Here is a 7,884-nt window from a genome sequence, read left to right as displayed (position 1 = left end):
CAGCTTTGGCTTTCACAACCACCCCTCAAACATCTTCAACAATAGCACCAGCATCAAGAACTGATGCATCAACCACAACTCTGTCTGACAGCAAAACAACTATTGATGAAACATCAACTTTGGCACCAACAACGTCCCCTACAACATCCTCAACTCTAACACCAATGTCAACAACATTAGATGCAGCAACCATAAGTATGCCTGACACCACAACAACTATTTATGCAACAACTTTGACTTCCACAACCACCCCTCTAACATCAACAACTGATGCATCAACCACAACTGTGCCTGACACCACAACATCTACTGACGCAACAACAACTTTGGCTTTCACAACCACTGCTCCAACATCCTCAACTATAGCACCAGCGCCAACAACTGATGCAGCAACCATAACTCTGCCTGAAAGCACAACAACTACTGATGCAACATCAACTTTCTTACCCACAATTACCCCTTCAACATCCTCAACTCTAGTACCAGTGTCAAAAACATCAGAAGCAGCAGCCACAACTATGCCTGACACTACAACAACTATTGATGCAACAACTTTGACTTCCACAACCACCCCTCCAACATCCTCAGCAACAGTACATACATCGAAGACTAATAAACCAACAACAACTATGCCTGACACCACAGAAACTAGTGAAGCAACAACAACTTTGGATTCCACAACCACCCCTCTAACATCAACAACTGATGCATCAAGCACTAGTGTGCCTGACAGCACAACAACTACTGATGCAACAACAACTTTGGCTGCCACAACCACCCATCCAACATCCTCAGATTCAGTACCAACATCGACGACTAATAAACCAACAACAACTATGCCTGACACTACAGAAACTAGTGATGCAACAACAACTTTGGATTCCACAACCACCCCTCTAACATCAACAACTGATGCATCAAGCACTAGTGTGCCTGACAGCACAACACCTACTGATGCAACAACAACTTTGGCTGCCACAACCACCCATCCAACATCCTCAGATTCAGTACCAACATCGACGACTAATAAACCAACAACAACTATGCCTGACACTACAGAAACTAGTGATGCAACAACAACTTTGGATTCCACAACCACCCCTCTAACATCAACAACTGATGCATCAACCACAACTGTGCCTGACACCACAACAACTATTGATGCAACAACAACTGTGACTTCCACAACCAGCTCTCCAACATCCTCAGCTACAGTACCAACATCGACGACTAATGAAGCAACTACAACTATGCCTGACAGCACAAAAACTACTGATGCAACAACAACTTTGGCTGCCACAATCACCTTTCCAACATCATCAACTGTGTCACCAACATCTACCAAATCTGATGCAGCAACCACAAGTATGCCTGACACCACAACAACTATTGATGCAACAACAACTTTGGATTCCACAGCCACCCCTTTAACATCAACAACTGATGGAAGAACATTTTTGGCTTCCACAACCACCCCTCAAACATCCTCAACAATTGCACCAGCATCAACAACTGATGCATCAACCACAACTGTGCCTGTCACCACAACAACTACTGACTCTACGACGACATTGGCTTTCACAACCACTGCTCCAACATCATCAACTGTGGCACCAACATCAACAACATCTGATGCAGCAACCACAAGTATGCCTGACAACACAAAAACTACTGATGCAACAACAACTTTGGATTCCACAGCCACCCCTCTAATATTAACAACTGATGCAAAAACCACAACTTTGTCTGATACCACAGGAACTACTGACTCAACAACAACTTTGGCTTTCACAACTACTGCACCAACATACTCAACCATAGCACCAGCGTCAACGACTGATGCAGCATCCACAACTCTGTCTGACACCACAACAGCAATTGATGAAACAACAAGTTTGCCTTCAACAACCTCCCCTACAACATCCTCAACTCTAGCACCAGTCTCAACAACATCAGATGCAGCAATCACAAGTATGCCTGACAGCACAACAACTATTGATGCAACAACTTTAACTTCAACAAACACCCCACCAACAATTTCAGCTATGGTACCAATATCAGCAACTAATGGACCAAAAACAACTATGCCTGACACCTCAGAAACCACTGATGCAACAACAACTTTGCATTCCAAAACATCCTCTCTAACATCAACAACTGATGCATCAACCACAAGAATGCCTGACACCACAACAACTATTGATGCATCAACAGCTTTGGCGTCCACAACCAACCCTCCAACATCCTCAGCTACAGTACCAACATCGACGACTAATGAACCAACAACAACTATACCTGACACCACAAAAACTACTGATGCAACAACAGCTTTGGCTTTCACAACCACCCCTCAAACATCTTCAACAATAGCACCAGCATCAAGAACTGATGCATCAACCACAACTCTGTCTGACAGCAAAACAACTATTGATGAAACATCAACTTTGGCACCAACAACCTCCCCTACAACATCCTCAACTCTAACACCAGTGTCAACAACATTAGATGCCACAACCATAAGTATGCCTGACACGACAACAACTATTTATGCAACAACTTTGACTTCCATAACCACCCCTCCAACATCCTCAGCTACAGTACCAACATCGACGACTAATAAACCAACAACAACAATGCCTGACACCAAAGAAACTAGTGATGCAAAAACAACATTGGATTCCACAATCACCCCTCTAACATCAACAACTGATGCATCAACCACAACTGTGCCTGACACCACAACAACTATTGATACAACAACAACTTTGACTTCCATAACCACCCCTCCAACATCCTCAGCTACAGTACCATCATCGACGACTAATAAACCAACAACAACAATGCCTGACACCAAAGAAACTAGTGATGCAAAAACAACATTGGATTCCACAATCACCCCTCTAACATCAACAACTGATGCATCAACCACAACTGTGCCTTCCTACACTCTAGCACCAGTGTCAAAAACATTAGATGCAGAAACCACAAGTATGCCTGACACCACAACAACTACTGATGCAACAACAACTTTGGATTCCACAGCCACCCCTCTAATATTAACAACTGATGCAAAAACCACAACTCTTTCTGACACCACAACAACTACTGATGCAACAACAGCTTTGGCTTCCACAACCACCCCTCAAATATCCTCAACAATTGCACCAGCATCAACAACTGATGTATCAACCACAACTGTGCCTGACACCACAACAACTACTGACTCAACAACAACTTTGGCTTTCACAACCACTGCTCCAACATCCTCAACTATAGCACAAGCGTCAACAACTGATGCATCAATCACAACTTTGACTGATACCACAGGAACTACTGACTCAACAACAAGTTTGCCTTCCACAACCACGCCTCCAACATCCTCAACTATTGCACCAGCATCAACAACTGATGAAGCTATCACAACTCTGTCTGACACCACAAAAACAATTGATGGAACAACAACTTTGACTTCCACAACCACGCCTCCAACATCCTCAACTATAGCACCTGCGTCAACAACTGATGCAGCAACCTCAACTCTGTCTGACAGCACAACAACTACTGATGCAACATCAACTTTGGCACCCACAACCTCCCCTACAACATCCTCAACTCTAGCACCAGTCTTAATAACATCAGATGCAGCAATCACAAGTATGCCTGACAGCACAAATACTACTGATGCAACAACTTTGACTTCAACAACCACCTCACCAACAACTTCAGCTACGGTACAGATATCAACAACTAATGGACCAAAAACAACTATGCTTGACACCTCAGAAACTACTGATGCAACAACAATTTTGGATTCCAAAACCTCCTCTCTAATATCAACAACTGATGCATCATCCACAACTCAGTCTGACACCACAACAACTACTGCTGCAACAACAAATTTGTCTTCCACAACCACTCCTCAAACATCCGCAACAATCGCAACAGGATCAACCACTGATACATCAACCACAACTCTGTCTGACAGCACATCAACTACTGATGCAACATCAACTTTGGCACCAGCAACCTCCCCTACAACATCATCAACTCTAACACCAGGGTCAACAACATTAGATGCAGCAACCACAATTATGCATGACACCAAAACAACTATTGATGCAACAACAACTTTGACTTCCACAACCACCTCTCCAACATCCTCAGCTACGGTACCAACATCGACGACTAATGAACCAACTATGCCTGACACCACAAAAACTACTGATGCAACAACTTTGGATTCCACAGCCACCCCTTTAACATCAACAACTGATGGAACAACATTTTTGGCTTCCACAAACACCCCTCAAATATCCACAACAATTGCACCAGCATCAACAACTGATAGATCAACCACAACTGTGCCTGTCACCACAACAACTACTGACTCTACGACAAGATTGGCTTTCACTACCACTGCTCCAACATCCTCAACTATAGCACCAGCGTCAACAACTGATGCAGCAACCACTTCTCTGTCTGAGACAACAACAACTACTGATGCAACATCAATGTTTGCACCCACAACCTCCCCTACAACATCCTACACTCTAGCACCAGTGTCAAAAACATTAGATGCGGAAACCACTAGTATGCCTGACACCACAACAACTACTGATGCAACATCAATGTTTGCACCCACAACCTCCCTAACAACATCCTACACTCTAGCACCAGTGTCAAAAACATTAGATGCGGAAACCACTAGTATGCCTGACACCACAACAACTACTGATGCAACATCAATGTTTGCACCCACAACCTCCCTAACAACATCCTACACTCTAGCACCAGTGTCAAAAACATTAGATGCGGAAACCACTAGTATGCCTGACACCACAACAACTACTGACTCAACAACAACTTTGGCTTTCACAACCACTGCTCCAACATCCTCAACTATTGCACCAGCATCAACAACTGATGAAGCTACCACAACTCTGTCTGACACCACAAAAACAATTGATGAAACAACAACTTTGACTTCCACAACCACGCCTCCAACATCCTCAACTATAGCACCTGCGTCAACAACTGATGCAGCAACCTCAACTCTGTCTGACAGCACAACAACTACTGATGCAACATCAACTTTGGCACCCACAACCTCCCCTACAATATCCTCAACTCTAGCACCAGTCTTAATAACATCAGATGCAGCAATCACAAGTATGCCTGACAGCAAAAATACTATTGATGCAACAACTTTGACTTCAACAACCACCTCACCAACAACTTCAGCTACGGTACAGATATCAACAACTAATGGACCAAAAACAACTATGCTTGACACCTCAGAAACTACTGATGCAACAACAACTTTGGATTCCAAAACCTCCTCTCTAATATCAACAACTGATGCATCATCCACAACTCAGTCTGACACCACAACAACTACTGCTGCAACAACAAATTTGTCTTCCACAACCACTCCTCAAACATCCGCAAAAATTGCAACAGCATCAACAACGGATACATCAACCACAACTCTGTCTGACAGCACATCAACTACTGATGCAACATCAACTTTGGCACCAGCAACCTCCCCTACAACATCATCAACTCTAACACCAGTGTCAACAACATTAGATGCAGCAACCACAATTATGCATGACACCAAAACAACTATTGATGCAACAACAACTTGGACTTCCACAACCACCCCTCCAACGTCCTCAGCTACAGTACCAACATCAACGACTAATAAACCAACAACAACTATGCCTGACACCACAGAAACTAGAGATGCAACAACAACATTGGATTCAACAACCACCCCTCTAACATCAACAACTGATGCATCAACCACAACTGTGCCTGACACCACAATAACTACTGACTCAACAACAACTTTGGCTTTCACATCCACTGCTCCAACATCCTCAACTATAGCACCATCACCAAAAACTGATGCATCAACCATAACTCTGCCTGAGAGCACAACAACTACTGATGCAACATCAACTTTCTTACCCACAATCTGCCCTTCAACATCCTCAACTCCAGCACCTGTGTCAAAAACATCAGATGCAGCAACCACAAGTATGCCTAACACCACAAAAACTACTGATGCAACAACAACTTTGGCTGCCACAACCACCTTTCCAGCATCATCAACTGTGGCACCGACATCTACCAAATCTGATGCAGCAACCACAACTATGCCTGACACCACAAAAATTACTGATGCAACAACATTTTTGGCTTCCACAACCACCCCTCAGACATCCTCAACAATTGCCCTATCATCAACAACTGATGCATCAACCACAACTGTGCCTGACACCACAACAACTAATGACTCAACATCAACTTTGGTTTTCACAACCACTGCTCCAACATCCTCAATTATAGTACCAGCGTCAACAACTGATGCAGCAACCACAACTCTGTCTGAGAGCACAACAACTACAGATGCAACATCAACTTTGGCACCTACAACCTCCCCTACAACATCCTCAGCTACAGTACCAACATCGACGACTGATGCATCAATCACAACTGTGCCTGACACCACAACAACTACTGACTCAACATCAACTTTGGTTTTCACAACCACTGCTCCAACATCCCCAACTATAGTACCAGCGTCAACAACTGATGCATCAACCACAACTATGCCTGACACCACAGAAACTAGTGATGCAACAACAACTTTGGAATCCACAACCACCCCTCTATCATCAACATCTGATGCATCAACCAAATCTGTGCCTCACACCACAACAACTTTGGCTGCCACAACCACTTTTTCAACATCATCAACTGTGGCACCAACATCAACAACATCTGATGCAGCAACCACAAGTATGCCTGACACCACAAAAACTACTGATGCAACAACCGCTTTGGCTTCAACAACCACCCCTCAAACATTCTCAACAATAGCACCAGCATCAACAACTGATGCATCCACCACAACTCTGTCTGACAGCACAACTACTCATCCAACAACAACTTTGGCGTCCATAACCTCCCCTACAACATCCTCAACTTTAGCACCAGTGTCAATAACATCAGATGCAGCAACCACAAGTATGCCTGACACCACATCAACTACTGAAGCAACAACAACTTTGACTACTATAACCACCCCTCCAACATCCTCAGCTACAGTACCAACATCGACGGCTAATGAACCAACAACAACTATGCCCGACACCACAAAAACTACTGATGCATCAACCACAACTGTGCCTGACACCACAACAACTACAAATAAAACAGCAACTTTGGCTGCCGCAACCACCTTTCCAACATCATCAACTGTGGCTGCAACATCAACAACATCTGATGCAGCAACCACAAGTATGCCTGACACCACAAAAACTAATGATGCATCAACCACAACTGTGCCTGACACCACAACAACTACAAATAAAACAGCAACTTTGACTTCCACAACCACCTCTCCAACATCCTCAGCTACAGTACCAACATCGACGACTAATGAAACAACAATAACTATACCTGACACCAGAAAAACTACTGATGCAACAACAACTTTGGATTCCACAGCCACGCCTTTAACATCAACAACTGATGCAAAAAAAAGAACTTTGTCTGACACCACAACAACTACTGATGCAACAACAGCTTTGGCTTCCACAACTACCCCTCAAACATCCTCAACAATAGCACAAGCATCAAAAACTGATGCATCAACCACTGTGCCTGATACCACAACTACTGACTCAACACTAACTTTGGCTTTCACAACTACTGCTCCAACATCCTCAACTATAGCATTTCTCCAACATCCTCAGCTACAGTACCAATATCGACGACTAATGAACCAACAATAACTATACCTGACACCACAAAAACTACTGGTGCAACAACAACTTTGGATTCCACAGCCACCCCTTTAACATCAACAACTGA

This window comes from Sinocyclocheilus grahami, unplaced genomic scaffold (assembly GCF_001515645.1).
Source record: "Sinocyclocheilus grahami isolate Dianchi unplaced genomic scaffold, SAMN03320097.WGS_v1.1 scaffold17.1, whole genome shotgun sequence".
Taxonomy (NCBI): domain Eukaryota; kingdom Metazoa; phylum Chordata; class Actinopteri; order Cypriniformes; family Cyprinidae; genus Sinocyclocheilus; species Sinocyclocheilus grahami.
Note: the sequence above shows the minus strand (reverse complement) of the source record.